The sequence below is a fragment of the Oreochromis aureus genome, linkage group 12, assembly GCF_013358895.1.
Source record: "Oreochromis aureus strain Israel breed Guangdong linkage group 12, ZZ_aureus, whole genome shotgun sequence".
NCBI lineage: Eukaryota > Metazoa > Chordata > Actinopteri > Cichliformes > Cichlidae > Oreochromis > Oreochromis aureus.
The window spans coordinates 21396361-21418612 of NC_052953.1; the positions used below are offsets into that span (position 1 = coordinate 21396361).

At 40.7% G+C, this 22252-nt stretch overlaps 1 long non-coding RNA gene across 1 annotated transcript; it reads left to right on the forward strand.

The window, feature by feature from the left end:
- The first annotated feature begins 13127 nt into the window (after positions 1–13127).
- On the forward strand, positions 13128–15919 carry LOC120443147. Its single transcript, XR_005615188.1, has 3 exons — positions 13128–13189; positions 15050–15087; positions 15190–15919. It is a non-coding gene; the product is annotated as an uncharacterized LOC120443147 (long non-coding RNA).
- Positions 15920–22252: the final 6333 nt, after the last annotated feature.

Consider the following 22252-nt stretch of genomic DNA (forward strand, 5'->3'; position numbering starts at 1 on the left):
TTTGGTTCCAGCTACGGCAGCGTGCAGCTCTGTATGTGTCTGACTCGGGTGCACTCACCTTTGACTCTTCTGAGTCAAGCCTACCTGGGGAGTGGAAGGAGAGGATAACCAAGAAATTAAATTAAAGGAAGACACGACATAAATGGTCCTATAAACAAAAAGTGAAAAAAGCAAGGAAAAGAGGTTAAATAAGTGATTAAATAATTTAAAAGAATGGGAGTTGGTCAGAGCTCCTGTAACTGGTAGCCTCTCCCGTGGCGCCATCTTGTTTTCTGACTACGAGGCAGTCAGACTACATTTAAAAGAGCTTCAAGATGCTAACATCATACGTGAATCAGAGAGCCCTTATGCCTCTCCTATTGTTGTGGTTAAGAAAAAAAATGGCAACATCACATTATGTGTAGATTATTGTAAACTGAACAGTAAACCCATCAAAGATGTCTACGCTTTGCCCAACATTGAAGAACCTTTCTCAGCTTTGACTGGGTCGAAGTGGTTCTTCATCCTGGATCTGAAATCCGCCTGTTATCAAGGGGAAGTTGAGGAACAAGACAAATGTAAAACTGCTTTCGTGACACCCATGGGATTCTGGGAGTTTAACAAAATGCCCCAAGGAGAGCACTGAAGATGAAGTTCAGTATTACTCTCTTCATTCTCTGCCCTATAATGAGCCTAATGTAGTAAAAGATGGACCTTAAGAAGCCGACCAGATTGCAGTCACAGAAAGACTGGCTGGAGTAAAAGTTCACAAAAAGTAATCTACAGGAGACATTTTGGGACAAATTGATCAGCCTCACCCTGTTGAATCTGAGTTGAGTCAAGAGCTCTCTACTCTAAATCTCACGAATTCCAACCAATGACAGCCCAGAATGAAGACAATGAGAAGGACTAGGTTCAGCGATCGCCCCTGCATGAGATCAATCCAGCTGAAGACAACCAATCTGATAATTGCTTAACTAGGTTGGGTGATACTCATACATTGATTATAGAAGTAAGCAGTGTTGGTCAAGTTACTTGAAAAAAGTAATCAGTTACTAATTACTGATTACTTCCCCCAAAAAGTAATCCCGTTACTTTACTGATTACTTATTTTCAAAAGTAATCGATTACTTAGTTACTTAGTTACTTAGTTACTTTTTAAAAACACGATTTACAACCTGAATAGGTGATAAAGCGATAGATCTTTCAGCCCAATTCTACTTTTTCTGCATAATTCATCATACAAAATGTAATCAAATGGAAAAGTCTCTTTTTAAAACTTGTTTTATTAGTTTTAATCTTTTAACTTTATGCATCAAGCAAAAATTAAATTATATGCAACATTCTCTGACTGGAAGAAATTTGTTTAACATTTAAACCTATTTTCTGCACATTCCAGCACATAAAATAAAATATTTTTTTGTGTTTACACTCACTCTTTCAAATAGATGCAAGTAAAACACAGCAGAAAATAAATAAAATCAAAGACTAGCGGTCCTGTTGCTCTATTTTCACCTGTAAAGCAGGACTGGGGTAGGCGGAGGAGGTTTACCCTGGTGCAGGTGTGCGCAGCGGTCAGTGGAAGAATCCATGAGTTTCTCTGTGAATTTCACATTACGTCGTAGTACACTCGATGCTTGCTTGGAAGTTTAGGGTTTTTTCGCTGTAAAAAGAAGTTTTCTTCCACGCACAACGGACACTAATGTTTTGTCACTTTTATGGAATCAAACTCAAAATAAGGTCAGTACTTCCACGCTTTAAACGCTGCATGCTACACTCTGTCCCGCTTTTCGATATATTATGATCTGCAGACAGCTGTTGTCACGAACGTCGCACTCGCCACGTCACTGTCATGAGGCGTTCTCTTAAAAAAATCACGGTTTTAGTAGCGCAGTAACGCAGCGTTCCTACGTGAAAGTAACGGTAATCTAATTACCGTTTTGCAATAGTAATCCCTTACATTACTCGTTACTTGAAAAAAGTAATCAGATTACAGTAACGCGTTACAAGTAACGCGTTACTGCCCATCTCTGGAAGTAAGCAACAAAAAATCAATGTTATGGAGGAAGAAAGAAGAGGAGAACCAAATCTCTCTAAAGATGCCCCTAATCATGAAGAGCATGTGGGGTAAGGAGGTCATCAAGGGAGAGGACAGCTCCAAAGAAGCTAACTTATCCAATGTTAGGAAATCCTTTAGTGAGAGTCAAGCACTCCATTGTATCTGGGTTAGACCAAGCTTTCACCCAAGCCTTCACCCTTGACAGTGTACCTAGCGCAGATCAACTTATGCCCAGGACACTGAAACAGTGTAAAGTTCCACATGCATGCGGCTTAAGAGGAAGAGAATGTAACCCTCTCAAAGTTATCCACTGGTATTCAAGCCAGTTTTAATGTTTAATATATGCAGTACCAATGTTATCCAGCAGATGGCACTATAGTTGTTCTGCAAAGCCTTATGAGGCAATAAGAATAATTGCAGTGCAAGCAGATAGACAGCAAGCCAGGAAAAAAAGAACAGAGAGCATGGAGTACTGGAGTGAATAGGAACCTTAAAATAATAAGTGTTAAGGTTTTTACAGATAAAGACTTATGGCGATTTGCTCACCATACATCCCATTTTCCAGTTGTTTTTTTACTATGTTGTGACATAATGCGAGAGACTGAATGTGAATCCACTGAAGTTCTTCTCCAGAGACATATCCCTCCACCCAGGAGGATGGCGAACAAAGATTCTACTAAACTTTACAGATAAGCACTGGGCTTATCCACACACATACACACACTACCCGGATAGATTGACAACAGTTTTTTTCTCAGAGCTCTTAATTTTTTTATTTTTTTTTTCCCCTCTTTGCTGATTTTTTTTCTTTCCTCACCAAACCAGAGTGGTTAGTGGAGGCTTTTATTCAACAGTTATTCAACAGTAATGCACTAATACAAAAATTATTAAGCAATAAATTTGTTCTTATTCTGCTCACAACCCCATAGGAGCCCCCAAAAGCTCAAAAATAGTTTTAATTTCACAGCTGATCTTAGAGACTTGCTGGTGTCCAAGAGGAGGTCAGCTTCCCAGTCAATCTCAGAAGCCTCCTGGCTCCCAAGCTGTTGATAACTGGATTCGTAGGATGCAGAAGCCATTTTAAAGCTAAGCTGCCCTTATTGGCTGTTTTTCCTGGCCAGCAGACTTTGAGCACTCTACTGTATAACCACACCATCTTTTTACACTGAAACTGATATCCCTTGTCAGTATATAAGTACCTCTCAAATAATGGAATTTGAATGTAAAATTATGACACTCAGGAGCAAGTTGAGAAACTACTAATTACTCTCAAACACAATAAAAGTTGCCATAAAGGCAGTAAATTAAAAAACAGTTCAAGAACTTCAGTTGACTAATATGCAAGTGTTGCATGTCTTTAAACTTTAATATGTTTTACTGATTACTCTTGTAACCAATGGAGTTTTCTGTTACTTCAGGTTACTACACTGTGGCAGACGTGTAGATAAAAGCTGTAATCTTAATTCATTAAGTCTAACACAAACCCAGTCAAAGAAACTAAGACAGTGATAGGCTACCAATTTATGATTAGAAGATTTTCAAAACATTTTGTCATTAAAAACGCTTCCAAACAGAAAAATTACCCAAAAACTAAGTATTAACTTAAACCTGCCAAAAACCAAACCATGTTGGTTGACTATAAGTCAGAATGAAACTTCAGATGATCCTGTTGTGTTGAGGTGTATTTAAGGGTGATGACTTCATTTGCTGTTGGAATGTAACATCCCATACCTGTTAAAAAAAAAAAAAGTTCAGAGAATATTATAATGGGACAAGCCGGACTGCGTGCATCAAATGTCTGACCTCAGCTTATCTAACACATCGCGAGTTTGGTTCACTCACCAACATCAAGTGGGGTTGTACCACTCAGCAGTTGCCAGTAGTGTGATGAATTTCCTGCCAAGCCATTCACACTGATGAGGAATGGTCCATAGTCATCATTTACTTTGTATTCAAAGCTGTAAACACAGGGTATGACATTTTCATGGACAAAATTATGCACAGTTTTTGAAATAACTGTGAAGCTCAAAAGAAGGTTATTGTAATTGCAAAAGTACAAGAGCACCGACACTCTTGAGAACTCATAAGGACTTATGAAACATCAATGAAAGGAAGGCATTTTGTTGAAGCTAAAGATGTGATGTGGTTTTTGACTGTCCTCTAAATACATGCAGGTTTCTGTAGTTTATGATGATCAGATGAAAGTGTGAAGAATTGTTTGTAAAGGTCAGCAAAGCTGTTTCATCTTGACTAAATGTCAACAAATAGGAGAAAACAATTGGTCATCTGACAATCGAAAATTCACACCCAGAAACACAGGGTCTCAATTAGAGTTACACATTTAGGGAACAAGAGAGACTGTATAGCTTCCTCTAGAAAAGAAATAGCTGATTTGATGGTCTTACTCAAAGCCTTGGTCTGACATTTTCAGTCTTATCAGTCCACCGAAGAGGCTTCCATTAGGAGCGGTAAAAGTGTTGTAGTTCTTAATGCTATAGGGTGGCGTATTAACCACCACTTTGAAGTAAGTGTTATCGTTACCTGTATGCAAAGATGAAGAGCAGAAAAACAATAAAGGCAACCGGTCAGGCCTACGTGACTATTTAAGGACATTTTTACATTTCTTTTTTTCATTTAGCTACACTGAAGCTTACTTTGAGCTGACTGCCAAACAAAAACCAGCAGCAGCACGGCTGCAGAGAGGAGAACAGGCTTCTTCATTCTGACTGGTGGGTAACACAATTCACACCTAAAGTTAGATATGCAAACATGAACACAAATATACATCAGGAATGCATAAATCTAACCATTGTGGAAAGCAAATAAAAACCTCTTAGTCTTTTTTTTTTCCCCTTTAGGTACATGAGAGTAAGAGTACGATTAACTAAATGTTGATAATCAGTAAATCACTAAAAGTTTTCTAAGTGGTCAGTGTGCAACACAGTACAAGTATAATAATCACTGTTGGCTGTTTTTTGTCAACAATAACAAAGAGCTTGGTTATTTAGCTTTTTTTATTTCTTTTTCATTAAAATGAACAATGATTCATTCAAAGATATATATCTATATATATATATATATATATATATATATATATATATATCTATATATATATATATATATATATATATATATATATATATATATATATATATATATATATATATATATATATATATATATATATATATATATATATATATATATATATATATATATATATATATATATATATATATATATATATATATATATATATATATATATATATATATATATATATATATATATATATATATATATATATATATATATATATATATATATATATATATCCAGTTAGAAAAATCTTACCTTCTTCACCTACTCCTTCCAACAAATACAACTAATGCAGCCGTGGAGGTTGGTAACTTTTCAGTTGAACAGTTCCTCCTCCTCAAGTTGAAGCTGAACTATAGATAAGGGACTTTTATACCTCCATGCCACACATAGCATTACACAGAAACAACCAATGATGATACAGAAAAATAACCAAGCCCTATACTTGTGCAATCAAAAAAACAACCAAAATAAGATCAACCTGATATCAGAAAGATCCATGATTAAAGCATGTGATTTAAAAGGGTTTTAAAAGGACTTTAGTAGTTACTAATTATTTTGAAAGACTTTAGTTATATTTTCTTCCTGACCGACTGCCTTTGGATCCCCACACCCACCAGTAAATTTATCTGCATGCCTGATTGCATTAAACCTTTAGCAGTTATAACATTACATTAAAGCACTGAATAAAGACTTATAGTACAATAGTATTTTCTTCCTGACTAGTTTTACTGCTTTTTTGGTTTCTTCCCCAACCAGTTGTGGCACATAACTGGCCCTCCCTGAGTCTGTTTTTTCATTATCAGTCTATCCTCTGGACCTACTGTCAGAATAAATATTAAAAAAAACTGAGCAACAGTCAACAACTGGAATATTTATTCTTCCAAGGGCGCAAAACCATCAAATACAAGGTTTCATGCAAGTGCTCGAAGGAGGAAGTCCCCAGTGACCGGTTTATTACATTTTGTCAATCCCACCCTCCTTTGCCTTAAAACTGTCACACATAAACACTTTTTCTTCTACAGGCTTCTCAGAAGAACAATTATGAATGTGTGTAATGTAATAATCAGATAATATTTTTTGCAACCTGGGAGTACTTCCAGGCACTAAGTGTTCTAAGTGTATTAGGGCTGCCACGATTAGTCGACTAGTCATGATTACGTCGACTATCAAAATCGGCGACGAGTAATTTAATAGTCGACGCGTCGTTTGAAGCTTTGTAAGAAAGACATAGGAATAAGTAGTAGGATTTAAGAGTGTAATAACGGACTGAAACAGAAGATGGCAGCACTGCATGTACAAAGATGCCAGCTGCCGTTAAACCCCGAAGAAGAAGAAGCTGTGTCCGGTTTAAGCTGTGTTCAAATTCAGGGGCTGCATCCTCCTGTGCCCGCATTTGTAGGCCTGTTACCTTACAGCAACGTGGCGAAGCCTGAAGTCTCCCCCAAACGCGGCCGAAAAATGCGTCCTTCATTTCCCCAGATTTGAAGGATGGGTCGAGTGTATCCTTCGTGGCCCAACCTATCCCAGGATTCATAGCGCGGCCCAGTCAATTCCAGTTTTCCAACAATGGCGGCAGCTACTTAGTTTTAATATTACTCTTATTACTATTTCTGGGTCACAAAATGAACTTAACATATTTTCAGGCGAGAATGTAGCTGTGTAAACCTCAAATATCTGCTCAGTTTATCAAGACATCACATATTTGCAAAAGTGCTCCGACGTTTTCGGAGACGTCTGTTACCCAGCAGCTCGATAGCTAGCCGGGGTTCAAGGCTCACTAGAGCCGGTGAGAACACCGGACTCCCGGCACATCATTTTCAATCCCCCGCGGTCTTTCGCTACTCAGGTTAAACATGATATATAAGTCACTTAGATAACTTAAAAATGTTGTTGTTTGGCTTTTTTCAGTATTTTATTTGTTCCTGAGTAAATCGGTTTGGCTGAGATTTAAAGTTATAGTTTTTACACCACTGAATAAATGTCAGAGAACTGATTAAAAAGAAGTGTGAGATGGTCGAGAATTTACTCCTGTTATATTTTAGATAGCAAGGAGGAGACGGCTGAGTTTATTAAACTCCACCGAGACAATCTGCAAATGTAATTAAACGTTTAATACATTGTGTGGGTTTAACTCCTTTTTTCGGTTTCTTCCCCAACCAGTTGTGGCAGATAAATTATTCGGTTTTTTTCATTCTCAGTATGCAAGTACGCAAGTCCGTACTTGCATTCTTGGTGATCCTTGCTTTCGCAAGTTCACACAGGAGTCTAGACTTCTGGAGAACTGGAGATCACAGCACCATCATTTTACAATTGAAATGGCACTTGACGACATCAGCCCCAGAGTTTTTACTACCACCCCCCTTTTAATTTGACTGTGATTAATATTTGCAATGGAAATTACACATGATCTAAAATTACATGTTATGTAATAAGCTAATTTTTTTTAAAGATAAAGGATCATTTTTAAACAAGTATTTTAAGCACTTTGACCAAATTCACTTTTGCATACGTTCTGTATCATTGTGTCTAATAAGCTTCACACAGTTAACTGCAGTCACTACATGACTGAAACACAAACTTTATCTCTCCTAAAAGATTATAGATGTATGCTGTTGTGTTCTGTTTTTGAGAGCAAAGATTAATATGTTCAAGTTATAAGTTTTCAAAATTTATTATCAAACAGTTAGAATTTCAAGTTAGTTTTACATTGCACCACGGACCTCGGCCTCTCCACATGGCTCCGAGAGATAAAGGCTGCCGCACCCAAGCAGTAAACACTTTTATCGCGTGTGGTTAAACAGAATGTTAACATGATTGGTCAAAAAGTAGTAGACACTCAAAAGTTACAAAAGACAGCTGGTGTTTGGAAGAGAACAAATATTCAAAACATTATTTGATCATTTCAGTATCTCCATGTACCAACATGCTGTTTCTGCTCCCAGTGAAATACTTCCTCCTGGATTAAAATGTTTTTAATGTTAGATTTAATTCAGAGTAAGCTGTTAAAATGAGAACAACACATTTTTACATCAGGCGATAAGGACGCGCCCGCGGGGGGGTTGAAAACAGTGTGCCGGGAGTCAGGCGTTCTCACCAGCTATAGTGAGCCTTGACCTCCTGCTCAACTATCAAGCTGGTGGGGTAACAGACATCTCCGAAAATATCAGATTATCTTAGCGAATAGTAATATATTGATAACTTGAGCAGATATTTGAAGTTTACAAATCTACATTCTTGCCTGAAAATATTGTAAAAGTTTATTTTGTGTCACAGAAATAGTAAAATTTTAAACTTTGAGAAATGGCCTCATTATTTCCTCCTGACCTACATTGTGTGGGTTCAGTTGTTTTTCAGGTTTGGCACTGAAACTGTTTTCAGTGTTTTCATCTTCCCTTTTTGACTTTAACTTGGAAGGTTGGATATTTGAAACAATAAAGTGCTAGACTTTCAGTGCATCAGGCAGTCTGCGTGCATCGAAGAGCCCCAGGTCACATAAATATTAAACTTTATAATATCTGAAACAGACAGACAACCAATCACAACAGAATACTGTTGTGATTGGTTGTCTCTTGGGCATTTCCTTAGAAGGCAGTTGTCTCTGGTCTTCTGTGTGTAGCATTCCCCTGAGGTGAACGGTTGCCTGCAAAACAAGATCTCTCTCTCTCACTCACACACACACACACACACACACACACACACACTTAAAACCCCCAAAAAGGTCACACAGGATCAAGGATGCGGCACTGAGGCAGATTGGCTCCAATATTAACATGTCTTTATTTGGGTTTGTAAAAAAAATAAAACAAAGAAAAAAAAACAATAAAAGATGACTGTGACACAGCCCATCCTAAAACAGTGGCCACTGGTGGGTCCTTGGTTCACTGGATTTAAAACAACAAAAAACACAACACGTGAAAAGCCACAAAAAAACAAACAAAAAAAACCCACAACACATTAAAAGGAAGGAATACCAAGCTCGCTGTGAGCAGTCAGGTGACAATATAAATTTCAGATTTTAAGAAAACAACCACACACACACACACACACACACACACAAAACAAAATAGATTGAAGGGCTTGCACCACGCAAGTGAAGAGCAGTCTGTACTGGTTACAGTGGTTAAAATACTGATCGTGACCCCCTCACAAAGAGGAATCCTCTACAGCTCCTGGAGCAAATCAGCTGGGTCGGTGCAGAGGTAACAAAGAACCAGCACGACACACCAGGAGGGGATCACTCTCGCTCGGTCACGTGGGCACAAGTATAAACGGTCCACAAATTAACTAAATAAAACAAGGCAAGGTAAAAGAAAATAAAACCAATAAAAATAAAATCAACCGGGGCACAAGGCAGCAGCTCCTTTGAGGACAAGTCCCAAAACAGCGCCTACTACAGGTGTTTCTATAGTTCAGTTGGGCTGGAACACAAACAGATGAGGAGAGGCTTATAGCAGCAATCAGAGCCTGAAAACGAAAATGCATTTAGCGCTTAGCCTTCTCTAGTTAGGAGTCAGGAAAAAATATAGTTAGCGGCTGCTTACCCCAGGACTGAAGTTGCTAAACTGAATCTGCTGATAATACTGCAACTACCTATCTCCACGACAGCTGAAGTCAAAAAGGAATATGTTTAGTATTGCAGCATCAACAGCAATCAACTCAAAGGAAATTGATCCTTAAGATTTTGGGAACTTTATTCCACGTTAACACGCGGTAAAACCTTTCCTCATGGATGCCATTTTTCTTGTGGTACACTCTCTCTCAGGCAGGGGTGTGATGACGCAGCATACGCGTTGCAGTGAAAACAGTCCCCCCTTGGGGGGACAACTAAAATACTGTCTCTCTGTTAAACGACAGTAGCAATATTGCAGTTCAATACCTGCTACAACATGAGTACACACCATGTATAACTTAACACAATAAGACAGCCATGCTACAAACAGGACAACAAATGTGTCACTATACAACTCAAATGGGAAAAAAAGAAAGAAAAGAATCTGAGGACAAACGTGCAGCCTACCTGTGGCTGTGGTGTAGCCCGATCAAAACTACCCGATTTATCCTGAAGATATATCTGCTCGCAATGTTGCTTGCAGGAGGCAAAGGAGGAATGAACGGGAGGAAAGCCTGCATAGCCTTATATGAGCAGGCGCCACCCTGCAATTAGTGTACAGGTGCATTCCTAGTCAACCTCAGTTAACTAGCTACGTGACAAACAGAGAGCGAGAGCAGGGGAGAACGGGCAATAGGGCGAGCGAGTAGCCCAGTGAGCAAACTGTGCAACAATTCCAATGGTGTGGTTTCCGTGAGTGTGCTCCTGATTCCCGCCCTGTGCTCGTGATCCGTGGCAGGTAAGCAGTTTCCAACACTCGATTCCACAATTGCTCCGCTCCCTTGACACCTGGTTAGACCAAAAAACAGGATGCTCAGGGGCATACGAAATGCAAGGTAACAATGATTTCCGCTACGAGCCGGGCTTCACTGACTTGACAACTCAACGATCCAGTTCCGTCGTGCCTCGCGGAGGAGTCTCTCTGTCTCCCAAGTGAGCGACCCCACTATGCATCTAGCGGGTAGGATGGGTTTCTCTTTTTCTGACGCTTCCAAAAGCAATGAGAACTGGTGTGAGAGGGCGTCGGGCTTAGTGTTCTGCGAGCCAGGCCTGTAAGTGATTGTCAGATTAAATCTGGTAAAAAACAGAGCCCACCTGGCCTTACGAGCATTCAAACGCTTAGCTGCTTGCAGATAGGACAGGTTTTTATAATCGGTCCAAATGAGCATGTGGTGTTTGATTCCTTCCAGTCAGTGTCTCCATTCCTCGAAGGCCAACTTTATTGCAAGCAGCTCCCTTTCGGCAACATCATAATTTTGCTCTGCCTGCCAGAGACAGCGAGGAAAAAAAAAAAGCCCATGATTGCAGTTTACCTTCAATGTGCTGTGAGAGGACCGCTCCAACCCCTGAATCTGACGCATCCACCTCTACCATAAAGGGCTTATTTAGGTCGGCCTGTGCCAGGATGGGTGCCAAAGAAAAGAGTTGTTTGAGCCGTTTGAAAGCTTGCTGGGCAGAGGAGGACCACTGGAAGGAGATCTTGGGTGAGGTTAGGTTAGTCAATAGCGCCACCACCTTACTGAAGTCTCTTATAAACCATCTGTAAAAACTGGAAAACCCCAGAAACCTTTGAAGTTCTTTTTGAGTCTGAGACACCGGTCACTCCACCACAGCCTTGATCTTGGCCAGATTCACTCTGAGCTGTCCCTGCTCCATGATAAATCCCAGGAAAGAAACAGACTGCACATGAAATGCACATTTCTCACCTCTGACGAAAAGACGGTTTTCCAAGAGACGTTGCAGGACTTGACGGACGTGTTTCACATGGTCTCAGAGGTTCTTTGAGAAAATGATAATATAGTCCAAGTAGACAAAATCAAGGTGGTTTAGGAAGTTTCTAATTCACCAGAGCTTAGAGGGGGGTGTTGGTCAATCCAAACGCCATGACTAGATATTCAAAATGGCCGAGGTGAGTATTAAATGCCGGTTTCCACTCGTCTCCCTTTTGTATTCTGACCAAGTAATAGCCATTGCGGAGGTCCAGTTTAGAAAAAAACAGCGACTCCCAGCAGTAATTCAAAAGCAGAGGAGAGTAGAGGTAGCAGGTACTTATTCTTTATCGTGATTTTGTCCAGTCTGTGGAATTCAATGCAGAGACAAAGTGATTTATCCTTCTTCTCAACGAGAAAAAAGAAAACAAAAAAACACAGCGGCAAGTGAAGATGTGGAAGGTTGAATGATGCTGGCTGGCAATGAATCGGTTATATAGTGCTCCATCACCTCTCGCTCTGGTTTGGACAGGCTATACAACTGACTGGTGGGCAATGGGGCCCCAGGAAGCTAGTCTTTGCCCAATCAATCTGCGGTTTATGAAGACTGAGCCAGGGAAAACCAAGAACCAAATCAGTACCAGGGCCACAGAACAAAAACAAACTCACCTCCTCCACGTGATTGCCGGAGAGTGTCAGTTCAACTTTCTGGGTGTGGTGAGACTAAGGCTACGTCCACACGTACACGGGTATTTTTGAAAACGGAGATTTTCCAATTTCTTTTTTTTTTAAAATCCCGTCTACACGTAAACGCCAAAAATGAAGGAAAACGCTGCCAGGAACATGCCAGAGCAACAGGTGGTGATATATTCCTAACCGTGTAGAAATGTTGGCCATTCAGAAGTCTAGAAGCCTGGGTGGGAAAGAGTAAACAAAGATGGTGCATAGAAGCAGAACCGAGTCGTATGTGTGGAGGGACAGTAACTGTGCGTGTATACGTAAGCATTTAAACACTTCAGAGAGTAAAATTAACAGTATTTTGTCTAAGTCCGCCATTGTAGAAATTCATTTCACGAAAAAAAAACAAAAAAACGTGGCGCACAGTGTGACGTCAAAAAAGGCGCACACCTTTGACGCTGCGTTTTCTCAGTTTTCCTCGTCCACACCTAAACGCAAAAACTGAGTTTTCTAAAATCTCCACCCTGGCAGGAGTTTTTAAAAATCTCAGTTTTCAGTGTGAACGAAAGGTGCAAATGCATAGAAAAATTTGCGTTTTCAGGTGTACGTGTGGACGTAGCCTTAGCTTGACAGGAGAGACTATGTAGGGTAACAGCTTGGGTGGTGCCAACTAGCATCCCCACAGCTACTGACAGACAGACTCTTAACCATAACGGGCAGGTATCAACATAGTGTCCCTTTTTCCCACAAAAGAAACACTGACCCACCAGCAGCCTTCTCCTCCAATTTGCCTGTCTGTCCTGCTCACATCTCCAATGGTTGTACACGTTGTCATTAACGTGGCTTCACTCCACATCAGCCACGCCGCTTTGCTAGCTAAAACACCGGTGCAGTGTTGCCAACTCCTCAGTAAGGAAAATCGCTATTGGCTGTCCTCAAAGTCGCTAGAAGTCGCTAAATGACGTCATCGCCTAATTTGCATAATTGGTCATGCTAATGTAAATGTAACCTACGTTGTTGGAGAGAGAAATAACATCATGGAAGAGACATAAAGTGAGTAAAAAACGTCCTAAATGCATTTAGAATTTATTTAGAACTACAAATTAAATTTCTTTTAGCAATTATTGTTTTGTTTTTTTTAATGTCACAATTCCAACCCTGCTCCTTTACCCGGACTTGGACTGGCAAAAGTGACCCAAAATCGGCACTCTGGTGGGGTTACTTTGTGTGTGTGTTTATGAGTAGTTTTAAACCTTGTGATCCACAAAACAGCATAACATTGAAAGAAGAATTGACTGCGTTACAGTCAGTGCGGGAGCAGCGGCTTCGCTCATGCGCGATTCATTTGCAGTTTGAACGCATAGGGGTGAACGTCTCCTACCATGATAGCAGCTGCGTGAGGACTATCCTCCGCCTATGAGCGCTTTGGCACGGGCGAGGTGCCCACGGCAGCACCCGCTGCTTGTTGAGAGTAGGAGCGATATGCGCTTTCACGTCAAAAAGTCGTCATAAATAAGACTCCAATAACACCAGAAAAAGTCGCCAGATTTGTCGCTAGTCGCTTTTCAGAAAAAAAGTCGCTAAGGGGGTCTGAAAACTCGCTAAATATAGCGACAAAGTCGCTAAGTTGGCAACACTGCACCGGTGTCGGCACATAAGGGCGCTGTCATAGCCTGTCAACGACGTTGATTAGCTGCGTATATACGAATGTGAATCGCGTGATTGGCTGGACTATGGGATAAGGTGGCATCGTTCTAATGCCATACAGGAGCAGCCAGTCACTTACTGACTAACACCACAAAACAGAATTGTTAAAGTTTTAATTTTAATTTCAATTCAGGTTAGATTTTGGGGGGGGTTTTTGTTTTTTTTGTGCGCAACGCAGATTCTTTTCTGCACAGAGACCGTGCCAGCAGTGCGCAATTGCGCACGCGCGCAGCTTAGAGGGAACATTGGTGACAAAGTTTCATGGGTGATTAATCCCTTTGACTTTTTGTCTTTAACTTTATCAATAAAACAGCTGCAGCTTTCACTGACAACACATGTGGTACTTTAACCTTTGTACTGTTTTCATCAGTTAATTTTGCAGTTAACATGTGAACATGTTGGATGATCTGTCTGCTGTCACTGATTGGTGCTGAGGTCTGAATCTGAGGGCAGCACAGCCCTTGTCCGTCCTCATACACTCAGGATCTGAAGTTCTACTCTTACATTTTTTTCAGTTCTACAGTTTCTGCTGACAGTTGACAGCATTATGGTAGTAATTAGAATCAAACTTATGAGAAAGAAGATCCCTTGAACATAAATCAGCGTGATGAGAGCTACTGGTAATGAAAGAAAGAATCTTTGGAAAAAAATTTATCTAAGGAGATTTTTTTTATTTTAGTGTGACCCCAGTCCCATCCACTAAAAATGGAGGAGGTGGGGTTTATGACCTGTACTGCAGCCAGACACCAGGGGGCAATAGAGAAGTTTTGGCTGAATTTTTGGGGAGCTATTAGGTGGCCCATATTTTCTACAGTCATTGCTCCATCCCTGCAGTCCAGTGGGATATCTTCCTCACTTTCTCCATAATCTGTCTCCTCATGGTCTTGTTCCTCGGAGCTTAGAGGCATCTGATAGGAAGGAGGGTCCTTAATTAAGGCTATGGTGATGAGCCTGTTAAAGTTCTCAGACATGGGATTGTACAAGGGGCATACAGGGGCAGTGTTATTTGGAATGAATGTGCATCAAGTTCCCTCAAACATTGAATACACTCCCCCACTTTCTGTCAATAGCATCTCCAAAGCCATTCTGTTTTGCCATGTCATGAGACTAGTTGTATCCATTTGCTCTCATACAGCTCCATGTCTAGTGGAATTAGCAAATCTTTAATGTAATTTATCCACTTTTTGTTGGTTTCTACTCCATCAGAGCTGGCAAAAGCTGACGACTGTCCTTAAGCCATTCAGGTAAATAAAACAATTTTTAACTTATTGTTACTGTTTCTTCAAAAAGCTCTATAGTTGACAGTTATTGTGTAGATTAATAATTCCTTTAACTGTCTACTACAGGTTTGTGACTGAGCTTTTTGGAGGTGAGACATGTGTCTCATGTTCAGTGGTTTTACCTGCTTACTGCCACCTGCATCACACCATGGAGGTCTCCAATGATGACTCAGACTACATGGTGAAATTTAAGACTGCCTTTACAAAGAACCTATCCCAACATGTAGCTACACTCAACCATCAGTGGCTCAAGATAGCTACTGTGCTTGACCCACACTTTAAGAATTTAAAGTGTCTTGCAAGGGGAGAGTGAGAAGAGGTTTGGACCAGCCTTGAGGTTGCTGCAGGAACAGTGTAAAGATGCCACCACAAAGGAGCCAGCAAAGACAAAGAGCCTCCTCCTCTCTTCATTGTCTTCAGACTCTGATTCAGATGAGGAAGCCCTGTGTAACAGGGCCCTGAGCAGAATCCACCATCAGCGATAAAGACTGCCCACTGCAGTCTAATACAATTATCATTGTTGTTTGTCGAATCCTAATGGCAACTGTAGTGTGTAATCAGGTATAAACACTTTATTTACAAGACAAAACATCTGTTACAGGTCATAACAGAGTTTAAATGTGAAGCTGGTCAAATAAGCTGGTCAAATAACCTTTTATGTTTCTGCCTTAGTTTTTTAAGAAGAAAACCTGCAATTTATGTTGAAAATGTTATTATTATTATTATTATTATTATTAGAGACACTAACATTTTGAAAATGTACTTAAAGTGCTTAAAATAGCATTTTATTTTTAAGTCTGCACAACTTATTTTTTTGAAGTCCCACCTCTACTAATTAATTAATGAAAAGTGTTATTAATTAAATAAAAATTTAAAATAAACACATTATTAAATGATTTAAATGAAACAAATGGGCATCTAATTAATTATTGAAATATTTATTTAATTAATTAATTAATTTAATGACATATATAATTAATTAATCTTCCATAAAAGACAAGCCCCAGCTAGACTAATTTAAAATAACAAAGAACAAAATGTTTCTCACCTCCTTCAGCTATGGCTTCAAGTACATTGTGTGAGGTTACTTGTTTTTCTAGTTTGGTCCTGAAGCTTCCTAGAAGAATCTTTCTAATGCAGTCCTCTGTCCTTTTTCTGCCCCAACCAGTTGCTGCAGAAGCCTGCCTCTCCTTGAGCCTGAGTCTGTTTTATACTCTCGGGCTTTCCTCCTGAACTACTCCCCCCAGTCTCTGCTTTTCAATCCAGTACCAGGGCAATTAGATAGTCACTCACCCTACATGTATCAAGTATCTAGTATCAAGACTTTCTTGGCCCTCACCAAGGTTCATTTTTAGCTGCTTCCTGTGTGCTCTGTTTTCTGGTCAACCATTTGCATACATATTCTATGGACCAAAGTTGAACATCTGTGATAAGTGCTGTAAAACTACTTTTCTAGATTTATAAAAAGCCCAGCCAACCTACTTTCACACCCTTGTTTTGTTTGTGTATACTGAAATCTAAGCTAATGGCTGAACATGATATCTCAACCTCTAGAAGATGAAAGCCTCAAGTTCTCACAGTTTTTTCCTGACCATCAAAATAAATGTAGACCTATAAATGTCTGAGTATTGACTAGTATGTAACAAAACAAAACAAAACAAAACAAAACAAAAAAAACCACCAACTTCACACCACCCAAAGAAGTTCAATATTTGAGAACACTAATACAAAAATTCACATTGTAAAAAACAACTAGTGACAGTTTCTGAATGGTATCTAGCTATATTTCACAATAATGCAAAAGCATGTAGAATACATGAAATTTTTAGTCATAAAATAAAAATGCTATTCTTATTCACTTTTCAATTGTCTTGTTAATAGTAAACACATCAGAAATAAATATCAAACAGAAGAGATACATACATAGAGGAATATATACAAACTAGAGGAATATATACAAAAGAAGAGAAAGGCACACAATGGAGAGCAAAGTGCTTGGAAGCAGTGGAAAAGGACTTGGTCTGATAATGAGTAAGCTGAAGAGGAAATGGATTTGCGCTCATCTAGAAGATCTTTGTTTGGCCTGGAGAAATAGTTTCTTTTACTCTGAAAACATAGCTGTCTGTAAAGCTAAGACATCTTCCTATTCCTATTAGTTAAAAAGCCCTTACCTGGTCCAGCTGTCTTTGCCAATTCTCTAACCTTCCTTGCTCATTAGCAACTTCTTGACTTTAAATATAATATGCTAGTACTGCAACTTTTGCATGTGTGTCAATTTCACGCTTTGGAGAGGCAAACCATGAAATGGACACAGTAGACCAGTCTATTGCATGCTTTACCATATCATTAAATTTTGTTTTCCCTCTCCCATATTGTGTCTTTTGTTCTTTCTTCTCTTCTTCTTTTTCTTTCCTCTCATCCTCCAAATGGTTAGGGGAGAGGGCTGGCCCATCCTTAACATGGTTCTGTCAGAGTTTTTTCCATCCCATTGTAGCAAAGTGCTTGTTCATATGGGGCTGTTTGATTGTGGGGGTGATTTCTCAGATGCTGAGCAGTCCATGAATTAACCTGAGGTCAAAGACATTTGTGCAGCTGCTAATGATCTTTCCAAAGACGCCACTGCTACCTCTTCATAGGCACAATGTTAACCTGCCCCAAGAATATATATAAAACACTTTGGCTAATAACAGTTCTCTCTTAAATGTAACAATTTTTAGTAGCTTCTTAGCTTTGCTGTTAGTTTGTCAGAATACTTTTACTGTAAACTAAATGTTAGTTTTGCAGTTTGACCCAGGGATGTAAAACTCTTTTTACATCGTGGGCCACTTACAAGTGGGCCAGACCAGTGAATTTACATGATAAATGTGTAAAATTACACAAAAAGTAATTCATTATCCAGACTATCCCATATTTCTAAAGATCTAAAAGATAATTTCTCCTGTGAATTTATATAGTAGAGAAATTTCTGTCATTTAATTGTTTATCTATTAATTACTTTGCTGTAGTAGGGGAGACCGGGGATAGTGGTAACATTTTTGATATTTCTGTCTGTAGCTTGGAGCTCTTTTAAGGTAGTGGATTGAAAATTTAATGCAAAGTATTTACATGTCTCTGCTATTAAATAGTGCAGCTATTTTCTCTGCAGCACAATTACCCATTGCATGGTATGGTCTCAAACACAAAGAGTGAAATGTTACAATTAACCCCATAGTCTGGGTTAGTTGTAACATATCCTGGGGTGAAATGTAACACAATGAAATAAGGGTACTGACAAAACATTAACATGTAATCTTTTTTATTCAACACATGAATGCACATAGAGCCATTTATGTAGCTATGTGTGTGTGACAGAATGCAGAAATCTAGCTTTTGAACATTTTCCAACCCCCCAAAAAAGATAAATGATGGAATTTTCTGCAGCTGAATATTTCATTAATTTTGGTTGGTCTTCCTTGAGTTTGGCCTCATTGGCTCAGTGGGCATTATAACCTACCACTCTTGCACCAACTTTTGAACATAACAATGAAGCTGAAAAAATGTAGTTGTGCACCAGCATCGCAATTCCATTACTTTTTGTCATGGCTTACCTTGGTGTGGTTTGCAAAGTGCTTCAGAAAGATGAGGAAATCTGTTTCTTGCACCCATCCTGATTTATTTCCACTACCAATACTTCCTACTGGTCCATCTCTGACACAGTGGTCTGCATAATGTATGTGTGGGAACACAAACAGTGGAGGAATTGTGTTGCCAATGGCATTAACCGCGTATACAAAGGTGACCAGTGAACCTCTCTCTGCTGATGTCGTTGCCCCAACTTGTTTAATATAAGTTAAAGTAATAGTGTGGTAAGTTGTAACATCTGCATTATTGTTACAACTAACCCAGACTGTTGCTGTTACAACTGACCCAGACTCCTGTAGCCATGAACTAGCTAAGATTACAGCCAACGGCTAAAACATTAGCACTAAAGACCTACACAGAATATATCCCCATAGACATACAAATAACATAATTTAAGTTTGATGAGTTTAACTGCAAAGCAGATAATGCTATTAGAAATTGAAATAAAGTAGAAAAACGTACTTTTTGGCATACAAATTACTTTTTTTGTGTTAAATTGTCTGTGTTCGACAAAATGTGATGATTTTTCACATGTGATAGAAGAACTGAATTGGGCATGCACAGGATGAATCACATCATTTGAAACTTAGCCCTGATTGGAGAAATTGGAAGTGTTACAACTGACCCATGTTACAACTATCCCCGGTCTCCCCTATAAATGAGGCGGGCTCTTTATTAATAGGAAAAGCTTTAAACTTATGAAAATACAGTTCAAAAAGTTTAAAGTTCAAAATCTATGCACTCCTTCACATTTTCCAGAGCCATCCAGAGGGTCGGAATGGAGTCTTTGACGGGCCGTGTTAAATCTCCCAATTCTTTTATCTTTGGGCTGAAGGAAGAACAACATTCGGTGTATAAATGCTCAATCAACAATCTCTTTATTCCATACAATTCTCATTATTCTATACAACACTTTGAGCATAAACATCCGGACGGGAGACTTGGACAGGACGGTGTTTGCCAGATCTCGAAGTGTCTGACTGTTTCTCACATTCTTATAGCTTCAGCCCCCCTCCAAAGTCATAAAACCTAAACATCCACATTCTTTTCTTTTTTTTTTCTCTCCAAAAGAGGTCTGTACTGGCGGACGTAGGTTACTGGCCTGGTGGCCTGGCTGCCCCTGAGTGGATCCGGGGCAGGCGGGGGGGGCTTGGGGTTCGGGGGTGCTTCGTCTCCGTGATGGGGCTCTGGCTGGGCCTTGGGGGCTTCGGTCCTCGTCGGTGTGTCGCCGAGGTTGTGGGCGGGTGGGTGCACGGGGGCTCAGCCCTGGCGCAGGGGCCTCTGGTGCATCGGCCTAACTGGGGGCTCTTCAACTGGCAGGAGGTTGTTCCATCCTTGCAGAAGTCCACTCTGCAGGTGGGGAGAGACACAGGAGAGGTGGAGAATAAACCTAACCTGGGTGTCTGTTGTCTTGTGTAGTCTGGAGATGATTGAATGTTGGGGTGGGTATAGTTTTCTCTGCAGTGGGGTGGGGTGGGCTTCCCCAGGTCCTGTGGGGTTTAGCGGTGCTGCTGCCATAGGCCCCGGTCTGGATGGGCCTGGGCTCCCTTGCCTTGGTGGGTACTAGAGGACAGGGGTGCCTACTGGGGTCAGCGGGGGAGCTGGCCCTAAGGAGGGGCCTCCCTTCTTTTCCTCCCCATCCCCGGCTGCCTCCCTCTTCCCGCTCCACCACACCCACCCACACAGGTAGGGCCTTGGGGTGCGGGTGTGTCACCAGGGTGCAGGGGAGGCAATCCCCCCCCTCTGTCCCCTTCTGGCCACCTGTGCCTCAATTTTATTTCACAACTTAGACATCCACATTATTCACACTCTCATAACACACACACACATATATATATGTAGGGCCTTGAGGGTGACCACGTTAATGGCGTCCAGAGGACGGTCTGTGTATTCAACCCTACCTCTGGCGCCGGTGCCCACCTCTCAATTTTAAATCCATGTAGACATTGAGGGTTCTCGGGAGGGGCCGTGCTAACACCTGCTGCTCTCTGGCAGCAGCACCATGCCCTCCCTTGTTTTAAATGCACTTTAGAACAACACGCAGCAACACTACACATGAGCGGGAGGAGGGAGGTATGGGGTCTTCACACACCCCGGTTCTCTACTAGCCATCGGGGCGGGGGACTGGGAGGAGGTGTTGGCTGTCCGATTGGCCTCCCTGCTGCTGCGGAGCGTGGGGCGGTCTGCTTGCCTCCACCCCGGGGGAAAGGGTCACATCTCTTGGGTCTGGGTGCCGTTTCCCCCTCTGGGGGCGAGGGTACCTGGACCCAGGGCATAGAGTATGTTTGGGGAGTATGATTGTGTGTACATGTCTATGTATGTCTATCCCTACGTTGGGTGAGTGCTGAGTGTTTGTATATGTGTGCATGAGGGTGGGAAAGCATGTTTATGTCTGTGTGTGCCTGTTTGTCTGTGTCTATATGTCAGGTCGGGTCTTAGACTCCACCTCCCTGGGTACTCCCAGGGCCTCCAAGTGTGGAGGCCTATCTATTCAATTCAATTCAATTCAATTCAATTTTATTTATATAGCGCCAAATCACAACAAAAGTCGCCTCAAGGCGCTTTATATTGTACAGTAGATAGCACAATAATAAATACAGAGAAAAACCCAACAATCATATGACCCCTATGAGCAAGCACTTTGGCGACAGTGGGAAGGAAAAACTCCCTTTAACAGGAAGAAACCTCCGGCAGAACCAGGCTCAGGGAGGCGGCCATCTGCTGTGACCGGTTGGGGTGAAAGAAGGAAAACAGGATAAAGACATGCTGTGGAAGAGAGACAGAGATTAATAACAGATATGATTCGATGCAGAGAGGTCTATTAGCACATAGTGAGTGAGAAAGGTGACTGGAAGGAAAAACTCAATGCATCATGGGAATCCCGGCAGCCTCACGTCTATTGCAGCATAACTAAGGGAGGATTCAGGGTAACCTGGTCCAGCCCTAACTATATGCTTTAGCAAAAGGAAAGTTTTAAGCCTAATCTTGAAAGTAGAGATGGTGTCTGTCTCCCGAATCCAAACTGGAAGTTGGTTCCACAGAAGAGGGCCTGAAAACTGAAGGCTCTGCCTCCCATTCTACTTTTAAATACTCTAGGAACAACAAGTAGGCCTGCAGTGCAAGAGCGAAGTGCTCTAATAGGGTGATATGGTACTACAAGGTCATTAAGATAAGATGGGGCCTGATTATTTAAGACCTTGTATGTGAGGAGCAGGATTTTGAATTCAATTCTGGATTTAACAGGAAGCCAATGAAGGAAGCCAAAACAGGAGAAATATGCTCTCTCTTTCTAGTCCCTGTCAGTACCCTTGCTGCAGCATTTTGGATTAGCTGAAGGCTTTTCAGCGAGTTTTTAGGACATCCTGATAATAAAGAATTACAGTAGTCCAGCCTGGAAGTAATAAATGCATGAACTAGTTTTTCAGCATCACTCTGAGACAGGATATTTCTAATTTTAGAGATGTTGCGCAAATGGAAGAAATCTCCCCTCACCACACTCCCTGCTGAT